General features: G+C 34.9%; 1 pseudogene; it reads left to right on the top strand.

The window, feature by feature from the left end:
- The first annotated feature begins 3,476 nt into the window (after positions 1-3,476).
- On the top strand, positions 3,477-5,790 carry LOC114505653 (annotated as a pseudogene).
- Positions 5,791-16,942: the final 11,152 nt, after the last annotated feature.

The following is a 16,942-nucleotide window of genomic DNA, read 5'->3' as shown; positions in this document are numbered from 1 at the left end:
AGAGGGGAGAGGAAAATAATGTGGGAAAGAAGGGAAAGGGTTGTAAATGAACATGAATGAGGGACACATGGATGGAGTCAAGGAGGGGTGGGATGGAGGGTGGGAGGTGGGCATGGGTAAGGTGGGGGAAGTGGTGGTGGGAAAATGGAGACAAATGTATTCAAACATCAATTAAAAAAGGAAAAAAAGTCACAATGACCATCATAAACAAATCAACAAACAACAAGTGCTGGCGAGGTTGTGGAAAAAAGGGAACCCTAGTGCACTGTTGGTGGGAATGCAGACTGGTGCAGCCACTGTGGAAAACAGTATGGAATTTCCTCAGAAAACTAAAAATGGGTCTGCCATTTGACCCAGCAATTCCACTGCTGGGACTATATCCCAAGAAAGCTGAAACACCAATCCAAAAGAACCTATGCACCTCACTATTCACAGCAGCACAATTTACAATAGCCAAGTGCTGGAAGCAACCTAAGTGCCCATCAGCAAATGAGTGGATCAAGAAACTATGGTACATTTACACAATGGAATACTATGCAGCAGAGAGAAAGAAGGAGCATGGGTGGAACTGGGGAGCATTATGCTAAGTGAAATAAGCCAGGTGGTGAGGGACAAATACCATATGATCTCACCTTTAACTGGAACATAATCAACAACAACAAAAAAAAGCAAGCAAAATATAATCAGAGACATTGAAATTAAGAACAATCTAACAATAGCCAGAGGGAAGGGGGGTGGGAACTGTAGGGAGAAGGATTTTCAGGAACTTTTATAAAGGACACATAGACGAAACCAAGGGGGGCATGGAAGCAAGGGAGGGAGGTGGGTTTGGATGGGGTGAGGGGAGTGGTGGGGAGAAAATGTAGACAACTGTAATTGAACAACAATAAAGTAATATATGAAACAAACAAACAAACAAAAAAGAAAGTGACTGAATATCTTCCAGATGAACGGGATGAATTATTTTCTTTCAACCCATATCTAACATTTGCAAAAGATTTTTAATTCCTCAAATATATGTTGCCTTTTAAAAACTTTTAAAAAGCAAAAAAGAAAGTGTTAAAAAGAAAAAGACAAATATCAACATGAACCTAGATAAAGGGTTTACAATCCCTTTTCTGTAAAGGGCCAGATGGCAAAAAATTTAGGCTTTGTGGGCCAGATAGTCTCAGTTGTAACTAGTAGCTGATGCCCTTGTAGCACAAAAACAGCCATAGACAATATCTAAATGAGTGAGTACTGCTGTGTTTCAATAAAACTTTATTTGTAAAAACAGGTTGTGTCCTTGCCCTGCCATCTACATGCCCTGCAAATGTGCTGCTATACTGGGAACAACAACGGATAAAATTAGAAAAAAACTCAGCCTACCTGCCTCAAGGCAAGAAATTTGTGGACTGGTATTCCAAGACCACATCCTTGTTTGCATCCCCTTCCCTCGTATAGAGCATTTTCTCAATAATTTGCAACCAAACATATGACTGCTTGTAGTTTCCTAAAGTAAGACACAAATTGAATCAAGCAATGTGAAAAAAAACATAAAATATAGTTAAAATTAGGTTTTGTTCAGAGATATAATTCACCTCAGTGACAAAATTAAAGAGAAAATCATGAACTTTAGTAACATTAAAATACATTTTATAAAAAGATTCTACTAGTAAATTTGGTATATAATGGAACTTTTTAAAAAAGCAAACTCATCCAACTCAATGGTGAAATGAGAAAGTATTACTTTTAAGATAGTAAGTAGGACAAGAATGCCTATTATTACAACTGTTGTTGAGCATTGTAATGGAGGACTCAGCTAGTACCACATACAAAGGAAAAACAAAAAAAGAATGATTGGAAAGCAATCCACAAAATTATCCATATTCACTGATGATAATTATTTGTATAGAGTCCTAAATGTAACTGTAGTTACATTTACATAATAAATATGAAAGTTTAGCAAATTTGCTGGAACTTAATATACAAAACTCAAATACAACCTAATATGTACACACATAAATCTTGCAGTTATTTAAAAAATACTTTACAATAGCAAGAAAAATACAGCTAAAAATAAATTTAACAAAGTTGTGCAAGGTCATTTTAGGGATAATTTTAAAGCTTCTTATTAAAGAAAACCTAAATGAATACACAGACTGCCATTTGGAAGACATAATAATATAACTATGTAAATTATCCCCACATTATTTTAAAATTTCAATTTAATTTCAATCAAAATTTTATCTAGTATTAAAGAATAGCGCAATATTTATTCATGTTATTATTGTTATTTCACAATCACCAAATAAAACAGAAGAGGAATATGTTTAGGAGGATAGATCTGGCAATCCGTCAGCCAGGGCTAAAAGCCCAGTTTCCTCACTTACTGATGGTGAAACTTTGATTACATTACTTAACCTGTCTCTTTCACAATTTTTTTCATTTATAAGATGAACATAAAGGTGTTGAGAGGATTGAATTAATATGTGTAAACCATTATGATGGTTAAGTTTATGTCAAACTGACCAGGCCAAGGGATTACCAAAGAGCTGGTTAAATGTTATTTCTGGGTGTGTCTGGAAGAGACTAGCATCTGATTTGGTGGACTGTATTTAGTAAAGTAGATGGCCCTTCCTCATGTGGGAGGTCATCTTCCATTTTGTTGAAAGTCTGAATAGAAGTGAAAAGTGGAAGAAGGTTGAATTTTCTCTCTGCCCAATTCTTTTAAAGATTGTATTTGTTTGTTTTTAGAGAGAGGGGAAGAGAGGGAGAAAGAGAGGGAGAGAAACATTGATGTGTGAGGGAAACATCAATTGCCTCTCGCGTACCCCCACAATGAGGACCTGGCTCACAACCCAGGCATGTGCCCTGACTGGGAATTCAACCAACGACCTTTTGGTTCATGGGCCAGCACTCAGTTCACTGAACTACACCAGCAAGGGCTGCCTGATTCTTTGAGTTTATTCTCGGGCCTTCTAACTCAAATCTTGCTCTCAGGCCTTGTAACCCAGACTAGAATCTGTATCATCAGCTCTCTAGCTCTTGGGGCTTCAAACCACACCATCAGCTTTTCCAGCATCCAGAGAGAAGATCATGGGACTTCTCAGCCTCCATACCTGCATGAGCCAATACCTATATCCCATCAGCTCTGCTTCTCTGGAGAACCCTCACTAACACAAATAGAAAAGTACTGTACATCTTCTGTGTGCCTCCAAGATCTACTCTAGATCCTTCTCCACTCTGCTCTGTGTCCCATGAGGTTCTCCTTTATGGACTAAATTCACAGCCTCCCTAAACCCTCAGGTTTTGAGTTGGGTTCAGCCAAGGAGAGATACTAGCAAGAAACTGGAGGACGAAAATAAATGAGGACAAAGTACTGATTTCCCTGGCTCACCCAGCAGCCTTCCTCCCAGAGGCTCCTGTGGATTGCCTGCTTTCCTCTATAGGAATCCGCAGATCCTCTCAAACAGGTGTGTGCATATCCTATGGGCATGTGGCAGTATGAGGTCTCCATTGCTTCTAGCCCAGAGGTACTGCACTGTCACATGTTGTTTTGCCTAAAGCATATTCATAACTTTGCAAGTAAGAAATTGCCATTCCATAGTATTAGAAAACAAAGACAACCAATTAGACCTATTTTAAAGATAACAGTGATATTTAAAACATACCTAGGAGTAAATCTAATAAAAGATGTCAGGCCCTTTCAGTCTTCTCTTGATGAATGAGGTCCCTTTCCTTTAGTAATTCTATACTTGTGAGTATGAGTCATAGAATTGCTTAGACTTCACTTTTAAAATCAAATCACCTGCCCTGGCTGGTATGGCTCAGTGGATCACATGCCGGCATGCAAACCAAAGGGTCACCAGTTCAATTCCCACTTAGTGCACAGCCTGTGTTGCAGGCCAGGTCCCCAGTAGGGAGCATGTGAGAGGCAACCAAACATTGCTGTTTCTCTCTCTCTCCTTCTCCCTTCTTTCCCCTCTCTCTATAAATAAGTAAATAAAATATTTTTAAAAATTATGGATAGGGACCACTTAGTTTAAAAAATTAAATTAAATTAAGTTACCTAATATTTATGGAAATTTAAAAGGGCCATAATAGCAAGATAGTTTTGAAGCACTCTAAGATGGATACTCTGTTCAGAACATAGGCTTATTGAAAGTATATAATAATTTGTAAAATGTGATATTGACAATGATTTAGGAATAATTGATTTAACAATGGCAAAACTAGAGTATATAAGTGTGTTAACATGAATGCACACCTATGCATACACCAAAAAATTGATATAAGAGAGATTACATTACAAATGCATGGGGGAAAAATGTACTATTCAAGCCTATAAAGGACAGTGATACATCTGACCTTTCATATGGAGGAACATTTCTCTTTCATTGTGTACACTACACAAAATCAAATATGAATTGAAACATGATAAGAAAAACTAAAACATAAAAGTATTACAAGAAAAGTCTGAGCTGGTGTGGCTCAGTTGGTTGGAGCATCATCCCGTGCACCAAAATGTTGTAGGTTCAATTCTCAGTCAGGGCACATACCTAGGTTACGGGTTTGATCTCCATCAGGAAGCCTAAGAGAGATATTGATCAATGTTTCACTCTCTCTTCCCCTTCCTCTCTCTCTCTGAAAAGAAATGAAAAAAGTTTCCTCAGGTGAGGATGATATATATATGGCATTGTGCTAGTAAAGGAGAAAACAAAAAATGACTTTAAAAACTATGATTTTTTGGCAAAATTAAAATCTTCCTTAAAAAGTGTCATAAATCAAATTAAAACATAAACCATAGTGTGAGAAAAGATACTTTGCTGGAATGATCCTAGCTCTAATGGACTCAGTATTATTATACAAAATAAGGATATAGACATATGTACATATAGATATTGATACATAATTATAGATAATTACTGTGTGTGTGTGTGTGTGTGTGTGTGAGAGAGAGAGAGAGAGAGAGAGAGAGAGAGAGAGAGAGAGAGAGAGAGAGATGGAAGAAAAATCCTAAATGGCCAATGACATGAAAAAGATATTGCATAGCTGCAGTTCTCTTGGCATGCAAGTCAGGTGGTTCCAACTGCTCTGAGAGCCAGCTGCCAGGTAGCCCCAGTTGCTCAGGTCTGGAGTCCTGGCGGCATCACAGGCTCTGCCACAGTTCGAAGCTGGCTAATAATCGTCAGTGGAAACAGAAGTGGGTTGTGGATGTAAGGATGATTACAAGTTTGGCCAGAGAATATTGGAGAAAATGGAGTGGCCTAAAGGAAAGGGTTTAGGGATTCAAAAGAAAGGAACCACTGATCATATTAAAGTTCAAGGTAAAAACCATCACCTGGGACATGGAGCTGTGATCAATAATGAAGACAACTGGACTGCTCATCAAGATGATTTTTCACTACCTTCTGGCTGAACTGACCACTTGTCATGGGCTGGAAACAGCAGACTCCTCCTAGGACAACAAGGGAAAAAAATCTTTCAGCCTTGAAGAATAGTCCGAAATCTCCAAAAACCACATTCATTATAGGAAATACAGAAAAGGGAAGGAAATATCATCTCAGAGCAAAACAGATCTTGACTGCATTTTTTGGAAAAGACAGAGTAAGGAGACACCCCAGGATTATCTCAGCCTTGCCACTCCAGATGGGAATGAAATGTTGAATAAAGTAGCAGCACCTTCACCATCCAAGAAAACTTTGCCAAACTGATAGCAGAACTAAAGAACAAACCATAGGCCATGGATGCAGGGCTGATCTTCCAGAAACCCAGATAGAAAGGAAAAGGGGAAAGAAAAACATAAGAGAAGAAAACAAAAGAAAGGAAAGAAAAAAAGAAAAGGAAAAAAGAGTCAAAGATAAAAATGTGGAGCATTACACCCAACCCAAGACCAAGAAAAAGAGAGTCCAGGTTGAACTCAGAGACCTTTGCTGAGATGAGAATTCTTGATGCTTCTGCTAAGGATGAAGAGGATTGTGTGTGGCCACGTGATGACCAGAACTTACCATGAAACCACCCCCCTCAAAAAAAAAAAAGAAAAAGCTACAAAAACAAGTTGAGACAGCAGTAGATGTTATAGCAGATGAAATACCGATGAAAAAGAAGAAAAATTCCAAATACATTCTCTCAAGCCAGGGCCTTTCAACCACTCAAAGTTCTGCCAGGCAAGCATCTTTGGCCTGAAGTCAGAGCAGAGTTCACCCAAGAGAGTTCGTGCTCATTTTTTAACAGGCCCAAAGATTGCTGAGTCTTGCCTTCTTACCACATTTTCCCCAAATCATACTCCCAGAAGAACTTTTTAATGTTCCAAATCATGGCTCTCATAAACAAATAAATTTCTTTGCAGACTCTGAAAAAAAGATACTCTATTTCCGCATTAACCGGAAAAAAAATAGTAAGAAAATCGTAGGTGGGCCTGACCTTAGGTAAGTCTTATTATTTTTTGTTTTTCATTAAATTTATTGGGGTGACATTGGTTAATAAAATTATATAGGTTCCAAAGTGTACATTTCTATAATACATCATCTGTACATTGCATTGTGTACCTGCCACCCAGAGTGCAATCTTCTATCACCATATATTTGATGCCCTTTATCCTTTTCTACCTACTATCCCCCAATTCCCTTCCCTCCTGTAACCACCATACTGTTGTCTGTGTCTATGAGTTTCAGTTTTATATCCCACATTAAGTAAAAGTATATGGGTCTTGACTTTTTCTGTCTGACTTCAGTCACGTGAGAGTTTCAAGATCCATCCATGTTGGCGTAAATTGTACAACAGTATGTCATCTTTTCCAATAGCTGAGTAGTATTCTGTTGTGTATACGTACCACGTCTTTATTCAGTCATCTATTAAGGGACACCGGTTATTTCCATGTCTTGACCACCATGAATAATTCTGCAATGAACTTAAAGGTACATTCTTTGCAAGTAAATGTTTTCAAATTTTTAAGGTAGATATCCAGAAAAGGGGTTTCTGGGTCATATGCTGTTTTACAAAATCTATAGTCCAAATTCAGGGAAGATCTCCTTTTTTCCTTCTGAGTCATACATTAAATATTAGGTTCTTATAAGGCAGTGAATACAAGTTTCATAATTCAAGAGAGCAGGGAGGCTTATAAATAAATGTCCTGTTTTGTTTACTACTCAAAATAGCATTAGGTAGTAATCTGGTCTAACTTGCACTTTCAGCCTTCTCTTGAATGAGATCCTCTTCCTTTAATAATTTTATACTATGAGTAGGAGAATTTTTTAGACTCCACTTTTAAAATAAAAACACCTGATATTTGTAATCAGGTAATATTTATTTATGGTCACCTCAAACTTATAATGTGGAAAAACATGAAATGCCATTAAACATTGTAGATGCATATAATTTTCAACAATAATGTACAAGTCAGAATAGAATATAATTATGTCCTAAAACAAAATAAGGGTATAAACCTGCTTTCTATCTACGAAATCATCCTGCCTGTCAACGCTGATATGATGGTAGTAATTTTGTAAGACTGGTTGAAAAACCAATCTGAATCTGAAATAAATTTCCATTGCTTTTGTTTTAGCTCCAGAATGTACTACATAAATTGGAACTATTCACTTCTCAAAGATACCATTTCCCATTTTCAGTTCTATTCTAATTTCCATCCTAAAAGTCATTCTCTGAGTGTGATACCATAGCAGTACTTCTAGTTGTGCAGCATCTAACATCAACAGAAGATCTCAAACTTGACAAAGGAGGAAGCTCTCCCTGGAATCAGAGGCATTTCCAAAAATTGCAAGACTCTTCCATAAATAACTCATTTAAATAATCCTTTTAATCACTGTCAACATCTAGCACTCTAGATAATATTTTCACTACTTTTATTTCCCTAGTCTCAGAAACAAGTTACAGAAAGGCAATAAAATCAATGAAATCCACTGTACTCCACTTACCCAATTTAAACAAATTTTCAAGATAGTAAGATGTTTTCAGATGTATTTTGAGATATCAAATTGTTTTGAAAGGCTTTCAGAAAGTTCAAATAGAACAGATGAAGATGAAGTAAAAATGTAAAATCATCCTTCCTTTGCAGTAACAACTCAGCATTTCAGTCAAAATGTTTACTGGAACCATCTTGCAATGCACATCATTAAAACAACCTAAGCATCTCTGAGTACACTTAGTGGTTTTTAAGGTAGATATCCAAAACTGGAATTGATGGATCAATGCACACACATTTAAAACTTTAGGAAATTTTGCCAACGTCCTCCACAAAGTTTATACCAAAATGTACTCAAATGAGAATCCACATATCCTTAGTCTGTTGAAAAACTCTTTATTGTGTGACAGGCAAGCATCAGTATGCATTTCTGGTCTTACCTTTGATACACCTTTCCAGAGATGTACTAGCCCTTTGGAACCTGCTGCTGATCTCTTCCTAGTTATATTCTCCACCTGATTCTCTATCTTTTTTCCTTATGGAATTTAATTTAATCATGCTGTTTTCCCTACTGTAATTCAATAATGTCTCAATAACACTATGAATGTTTATCTTTCGCTGAGTATGTTGCAAATATTTTCTTGCACTTCACACTTAATTTTGTGCTCACTTTGATCAGACAGTAATGGTTCCTTTTTATGTAATCAAATTCAACTTTTTTCCTTATGTCTTTGAGATTTGGAGTGTCTCTCAAGAAATCAAAGCCCTGGCTGGCGTAGCTCAGTGGATTGAGCGCGGGCTGGGAACCAAAGTGTCCCAGGTTCGATTCCCAGCCAGGGTACATTCCTGGGTTGCAGGCCAGAACCCCTAGCAACCGCACATTGATGTCTGTCTGTCAGTCTGTCTGTCTCTCTCTCTCTCCCTGTTCCCTCTCTAAAAATAAATAAATAAAATCTTAAAAAAAAGAAATCAAATTCAAGAATAGTAAAGATATTTTCTCATATTTTCATCTAATCATAATAAAAATTATTTAAACTGAAAACCAGCTAAAATAGTGATTTTCATCCTTTTTCTTCTCACAGCACACATAAATTACTAAAATTACTAAAATTAGTAATTACCCATTACCAATAAGTAGCACAGAATATCAAAAAATATTATTTTGGCCAATCTAACAAAAATTGGTATCATTTTTTAAATTATTTTATTGTTGTTCAATTATAGTTGTCGGCATTTTACCCCCACCAATCCCCCCACCCCAGCCAAACCCACCTCCCTCCCTTGCTTCCACCCTCCCCTTTGGTTTTGTCCATGTGTCTTTTATAGTAGTTCCTGAGAACCCTTCCCCTCATTGTCCCCTTCCCCTCCCCTCAGGTTATTGTTAGATTGTTCTTAACTTCAATGTCTCTGGTTATATTTTGTTTGTTCTTTTCTTTTGTTGATTATGTTCACTAGAGGTGAGATCATATGGTATTTGTCCCTCACCACCTGGCTTATTTCACTTAGCATAATGCAGACTGGTGCAGCCACTGTGGAAAACAGTATGGAATTTCCTCAGAAACTAAAAATGAAACTGCCTTTTGACCCAGCAATTCCACTGCTGATATTATATCCTAAGAGCCCTGAAACACCAATCCAAAAGAAGCCATGCACCTCAATATTCACAGCAGCACAATTTATGATAGCCAAGTGCTGGAAACAACCTAAGTGCCTGTCAGCAAATGAGTGGATCAAGAAACTGTGGTACATTTACACAATGGAATACTATGCAGCAGAGAGAAAGGAGCTCCTACCATTTGTGAAAAAATAGGTATAATTTTGATTCATTCGTATTGATGACAATTGTTGCCACTTTTTATTTGACAATCTAAAGGAAAAGAGGTCAGTGTCCCTAACTAGTCAGGTATTGTGTGTTTCAAAAACTCTGCAACACATCAGTGTGCCTCTTGCGGCACATAGGTTGAAAATCACTGACCTAAAATATATTGTCATATATGGGGTGAGATAGGTAATTAAGATTTTCTTTCTAAGAGTATGGCCAAATTGTTACAATGCCACTGAATATCCCCTCCTTTGCTCATCCTATAGAAAACAGAATCTTAACCATTTATTAAAATGTATACATCTACATATACATAAACATATGTGTATATATATTTACAAACATATACAGGGTCTGGCACAAATAATGCCCCATTTTGTTATAAAATCTTTTATTACAAATCATAAGCATGTAATTCTGTAACATAAGAATATCACACTCAAGCACACCATATGACCTTTTAGGTGAAATGTTCAAACTAAAACTATAAATTGCTATACCCATATTATTATCCTACCAATCACACTCAAGCAGGCATATACTTCTGTTGGACTCTGTATATGAGTTTGTGTCTAAATTTTCTACTCTGTTTCGTTGTTCTATTTTTAATACCTTTAGTACTGCCACACTCTTTTAATAATGTTTCTTTATACTATCTTTCTACATAGTGGAAAAATCTTCATTTTTTCATTTAAAAATATTTATGTATAGTGAATTAGCTTTACATAGCCTTTCTTCAAGAAAATTTGAGAATCCCATCAAGTTGTATACAGCATTCTTTTATTGCATTTGTTTTACACTGATTCAGTGGTTTCATTTCCACTTCTTTTTTATTAAAAATCATTATGTTTGCAGCACATTTAAGTCAAGGAACTTGAATTATACCATAGTTTTGACAGCATAGTAAGCTTACTTTCAGAAAGTCTGCCATGTAAAGTCATGTTTTCTTTCTTTGCTTTTATGTTCTTCCTTTACACCCATCAGTAGAGCTTTATTCATTTATCTATAAGGATTTTTCATGCCTTTTGATCAATTTATTCTTATGTACATCACATTTACTGTTTAATCCCAAGTTTCATTTTTAAATAATTACTGGTGTTAATATATAGGAAAAGGCGGTATGTATATTTTTCTTATATATAGGCATCTAAAAATTTTATGAGTTGTTACCATTTTTTAAATTTAATTCTTTGGAATATTATGCAAAGAAAGTCATATAATGTGCAAAGGATGATAGTCTTTTTCTCTTTCTTTCTAATATATATATTCCTTCTTTATTTTCCTTACTTTATATTATTTCTATGGGCCCTATGAAATATTTAACAATAGGAGCTAACCGTGTTTTGTTCCTGATTTTTATAGGGAAGCATTCTTCAATGTTAAAGAATGTGTTATTTAATCAAATTTGGTAGATTTGATTCATTAAAGTAAGGAAGTTTTCTTTGTTCTTAATTTGTCCTAACTTGTTTTTAAAAATAGAGATAAGGGACTTTTCTAAAAATTATTTTATTGTTGTTCAATTAAAGTTGTCTGACTTTTCCCCCCACCACTCAATCCCACCCCAGCCCTCCCCACCTCCCTCCTGTTTCCACCCTCCCTTGTTATTGTTATTGTCCATGTGTGATAAGGGAATTTTTTTTAGAAAATGTTTTTTTGACTTTTATTTTCCGCCTGTCTTTTAGTTTCAGAATATAACAATGAACATCAATGGATTTTTCAATATTGAGTCAATCTTGTATCCTAAGAATAAATGTTTTTTACCTTAATACAAAGAGGATTCAGTGTGTTAGTATTTTATTTAGAACTTTTGTCTTAATTGTCATTGTTTGCATGGTATATAGGTCTAAGTGTGTATATTTCTGTTTATCTGTTGTGTGTGTGACACGTCAGTCTCTTTTTCTATGTTCTGAAAAACAATATATACTATCTTCATTATAGGACTAGTAGGACTGACCTTTAAATCCTGCCTGGGTCTGGTGTCTATGTAGGGACAAAATTTTACCAACTTTTACATTTATTGCCTGGTGACTTATGTAATCAAGTTTTCTATCACTGTAATAGTGGGAAATTGTAACCCACCCCACTTTTTTTTTGACATTGTTTCTGTAAGTACTGACTCTGACTAATATGTAGCTTACAGATAAATAGCATGTTTGTATAAGAATCACAGGTACTAAGTTCAAAAGATACAGATCCTGACCTTCAGGCATCCCAGCTCCAGGAGATTTGCTGACCTTCAAGTATGGATCTAGGATGATGCGAAGAAGCTGAGTTGATGTGAAGCCGGGATGACTAAACCAGGATGCTGCACACCAAACCATCACTCACCTTATCAGAATGGACTGCGTTGGTCTGCATGAAGAGAACTTTGCAACCCTCTCCCTTGATGTCTTTGCTCTGTCCCCCTCTCCCTCTTTATAAAAACCTCTACCTCTACTGAGATGTGGAGACAGGCCTGAGACAAGAGTCCTCCATCTTCCTAGGAGATGCGCTTTGAGACATGAGTCCCCCATCTTCCAGATGATCCACAATCAAATAAACCACTTTCCTTTATATCAGCACCTGCCTCTCCAGTATTGGCTTGTGAATTGGCAGGCAGCCAGACCTGCATTAGGTGACATCACTTTGCCCTAGTTTGAATGATTTACATTTTCTCAGAAAATGAAATATTTTTCTAAATTTTCACATGCCTTGATGATGTAACAGAAGGAACTATTTTTTCAGTTTTGTAGGATTGCCCACCATTTCCCTATGAGTTTTTCCTCATTCTGGCTCATTATCTTTCTGTTCATCCCCTTTCTCAAATAAACCTAATAAAATTCAGCTATTATATTGACCTTTCCAAAGAAACAATTTTTGAATCTCCTATCTATTTTTCCCAATAATAAGCTTATCTTCCTACTATTTTTTTCATTTTGTTCATATATTTAAAATATAGTTTAGTATGTGCTTGAAGCTATACTTTTTAATTAATTTTAGAGAGAAAGAGAAGGGGGGAGAGAGAAATATCTATTTGTTGTTCCACTTACTGATGCATTTGTTAGTTGCTTCTTATATGTGCCTTGATGGGGGATCAAACCAGTAACCTTGACATATTGGGAGGACATTCTAACCAATTGAGCTAACTGGCCAAGGCAAAAGTATACATTTCATAAAAAAATATGTTTGAGGTCATACATTTTTTCTTGAATTCCTCTTCGGCATTACTCAAGATTGGCAATGAAATATTCTCATTTTTTGTCATTTTCATAGGGTTTATAATTTCCATTATAAATAATTTTATATATCATTTTTCTTATCACTATTATTATTATTAACCTTTATAATGAACAGCTTGGAGTTTAAAGTTATTCTGTTGTATTCCATTTTTATTGCATTGCATTAAGTGAACGTAATTTTTAGAGGTTTCTCCTTTGGGTTTTTCGTAATTTTTTTGAGATTGCTTTAAGTTATTGCAGAGTTCATTTTCAAACATGTTTGAAAAATTTTTGCTCTCACTCCTCATCTTTCTTACTCATACTATTTAAATCCTCAATCATTAATTATTTTTGGTCTACTTAATCTATTTTTAACGCATATTGATGTCCCACTAAGATAGTAGATTGTTTAATTTCTTCTTAAAATTATTATTCATATTTTGCCTTAAGTATTTTAAAGATAGATTATTAGTGAAAAAAGATTCAAGACCACTGTGCTTTTCTGGACTGGACTTTTTATCACTACAAAATAAACTATTATGTTTACCTAATGTGTTCATCATGAGTTCTATCTTATCTGAGATCAATACTGCACTATCCATTTTCCTTTTGTAACCAAAGTAAATATCTTATGATTCTTTTATATTTATTGATTTTAATTTATTCCATTTGAAGCTTTTCATGTTGAACTCTTTGCATCTTCTTTTCTTCTAATAATTACTTATTCCATTGTGTTAGTTTGTTTCATTTTTAATTAATTTTTTCATTTTAAGTTATGCAAACAATTTAATTAACATGAAATTATACAACATATTACCATTTACTCACCAATTAGGTTTAACAGATATTAACTTTTTTTCATTTTCTATGCTATTACATTGAACAAATATTTAAACTTCCATTGTATTACTACTATCAAGGTCAACTCAATACCTATATTTTCCTTCTGAAAATCACCATAGTCCTTGTATATTATCACTCCTTTAATTTTCTCACGAACAAATTTCATTATTTTTTTCTAAAACATTTTTTGTTTCTCGAATGTCATTTTTAACATTATGCATCTGTAATTGTTTAATTAACATTTCATTACTGGGGTATATCTCATTACTGTGTCTTGTTTCCCAAATAATTGTTCTTTTGTCAAACTTTATATGTGTTGGGTAATTCTTACATATATAATGTACAGGTATTAACGTTTTTTAATATTTATCAGATAAAGGTGCCGTTATTTTGTTTAGTTTATTTGGTATAGAGTAAGAGGTACCAAATCATTTCATCTCAAACTTGGAAGATGTTTGATCATTGTCTTCTAGCTTCAATTGTCAATGACGATGATTCTGATGTCAAATGTCAGTTTCCACAATTTTAGAGTTAAGCTTCTTCCTGATCCTCCTCCCCATGCTTTTAGATTTTCTCTTTGTTTCTTGAAGTTCTAAAATTTTGCCAGATTATCACACTAGAAGTGGGTCTTTTCACATTTACCTAATCTGATTAACTCTTAAACACCAGATTTTATGTGTTTGCAGCATTTACAAATGTTTTTCTCTTACTTACTAAAAGAATATTTATTCTTGTTTTGTTTTGTTTAAATCTGATTTCATTTTTGCCTTCTGGAGTTTATTTTAGATACATTCTGAATGTCCAAGGCTGACTCTCCATATCTATTTACATTTGTTTTCCCCCATATTTGTACACCTCTTTCTTTTTGCTCATGAGTATATTGTTTTTATGTTGATATTCCTACCTTTTTTCTCAGCTTTGTCCACTCTACTGATATTTTAAACTTATTATCATATACATGCTCATGCATTTTTTATGAGAATCTTTTTTTGCTTATTTTTGATTGCCACGTATTTTTGTATCTATTATCTTAGCATCTCTCTGTGAGTACTAATTAGCAGCTTAGAGTTTCTGTTCTAATTCTAAATTCTTTGTGTTTCAGAGCCAAAATCTTTTTCTCTCTTCCTCTCCAAAGGTCTTTCTTTTTAATGCTGTTAGTTTTACTTCATATCCCATGATTCTTGATTTTCAATTAATTTTATGAATTAAAGATTACATTGGTGATAGACAAATGATAAAGTTTTTCTCTGCAGCTACCTCACTTACAGCAATAACTTCAAGCCTGGTATGTGCAGAAGCATAAAGTGTCAAGAGTCAGACAAAGGTTCTAGGTAGGGAACAATATGCAGAGCCTCATTTGCTAAAAGGAGCATCTTACTCTGTCACATTAGGTATTAAGTGTATTTACCTTCTGAGAAGACCGGCCTTTCCATTCACTCCTCCTGTGCGTGTGTGTTTGGGATTCTGAACTACTTCTTGCTCTGTTCTCTCTCAAACTCTGCATGAAGGAGTCTTCCCAGAGAAGAAATACACTTCCTTTAGTGCAGTGGATCTCAACTTTGGTTGCACAGAGGAGTCACCTAAGGAACCTTAAGGAAACTCTGTGCCCAAAACAACTAACTCAGTTTCTAGGAGGGGGCCCAAGTATCTGTATTTTTTGAAACTATGTGAATATTTCTTTTTTAAAAGTGTTTATTTATGTATTATATTTATTATTTTTAAAAGATTTTATTTATCCATTTTCAGGGAGGAACAGAAACACCAATTGTTTGCCTCTCGCACATCCCAAGGGGGAACATGGCCAGCAACCCAGGCATGTGCCCCTACCGGGAACCAAACCAGTGACCTTTCAGTTCACAGGCCTGTGCTCAATCCACTGAGCCACACCAGCCAGGACTGAATGTTTCTAATGAGAAACAAGATTCAGAATGCCAACTGAAATGCAGTATAACATGGAAGAGGAACATTTCACTCTTTGTCTATTCAGAATGCAGTTCTTTAATTAGTTACCCTGGTAAATTCCCCGAAGAATCATCTCCATTATTTTAAATTTGATTTTGCTTTTTTTAGTATCTGTTCTTATTTCACTAGGATCTTTTCAATACACATTGAAGTGTCCCCTTTGTTAATCAATTTGCTCTTTTTTACCAAAATTTAGAAAATACTATAAATTGATAAGCCACCTATCCCACCAGCATTCTGTGTTGTCTGTTATTTTCTATAATTTTAAGAAATATTACATAAGTGAGAAAGTGTATGGTATGATCAGTTTGCCATAATGATCTAATCTCCAATGTTGGTGTATTTTATAATTCTTGAGTCAGTATTCTTAATGCTACCTTGAAAATTGAGTTATTTTAAAAGTCTCACCCACCTTCATTTCTAACCTTACATTTGATTTAATTATTCATAAATACACATGGCCTTATTGATAGTTTTTGTTACGGAAAAAAAAATTGGACACGAGGACTCTCATCAACGTGAAGTGAAGTCAAGGATACAACTTTGACCTTTAAATATTTAAGTTTTAGAGAATTATTCATGTAGCTCCTCAATTATGAACTAAAGAGAAATAAATAAAATTAAGATAAGATCATACAGCAAACTAGAGCTCAATCTTCAACTGTTTTCAACAGTTTTGCCTCTCTTCTGATTTCCTTTATTTCAAAGAATGGCCCTACCAATCATCTAACTTCTCAGGTCTATGTGTCTTTCTCAATTAGTTCCATACTTCTCACAAGTAAAATGTCACCAAGTTCTGTGGATCTGACTTCCTAAATACTTCTGTTTTTATTGTAGTAAAAAGTAAAAAACATAAACTTTTTTATTTTAACTATTTTGTAGGTAGGTAATTCAATAGTAATACCTAAAATATTACTCTTGATTTAAATTTTGCCTCCCTACTATGATTACCCTCTGTGGTCACTTCAAAATAATCTAAGTTTTTTCTTGACTTCTGCCATTAATATTAATCATATTAATAACCCTGATGGGGTAACCTGATGGGTTATTAATGATTAAACAATGTTAAAAGTATTGTAAAATAATTGCAATGACATGGAAAAATTCAAAATAGGTTGATTACTTTTTAAATGAATTAATTTTAGAAAGGGAAGGAGAGAGAGAATATCAAAGTAGAGAGAAACATTGACAAGTTACCCCCCGTATGTGCCACGA

This window comes from Phyllostomus discolor, chromosome X (genome assembly GCF_004126475.2).
Source record: "Phyllostomus discolor isolate MPI-MPIP mPhyDis1 chromosome X, mPhyDis1.pri.v3, whole genome shotgun sequence".
NCBI classification, from domain to species: Eukaryota; Metazoa; Chordata; class Mammalia; order Chiroptera; family Phyllostomidae; genus Phyllostomus; species Phyllostomus discolor.
Note: the sequence above shows the minus strand (reverse complement) of the source record. Positions and strands in the feature narration are given on the sequence as shown.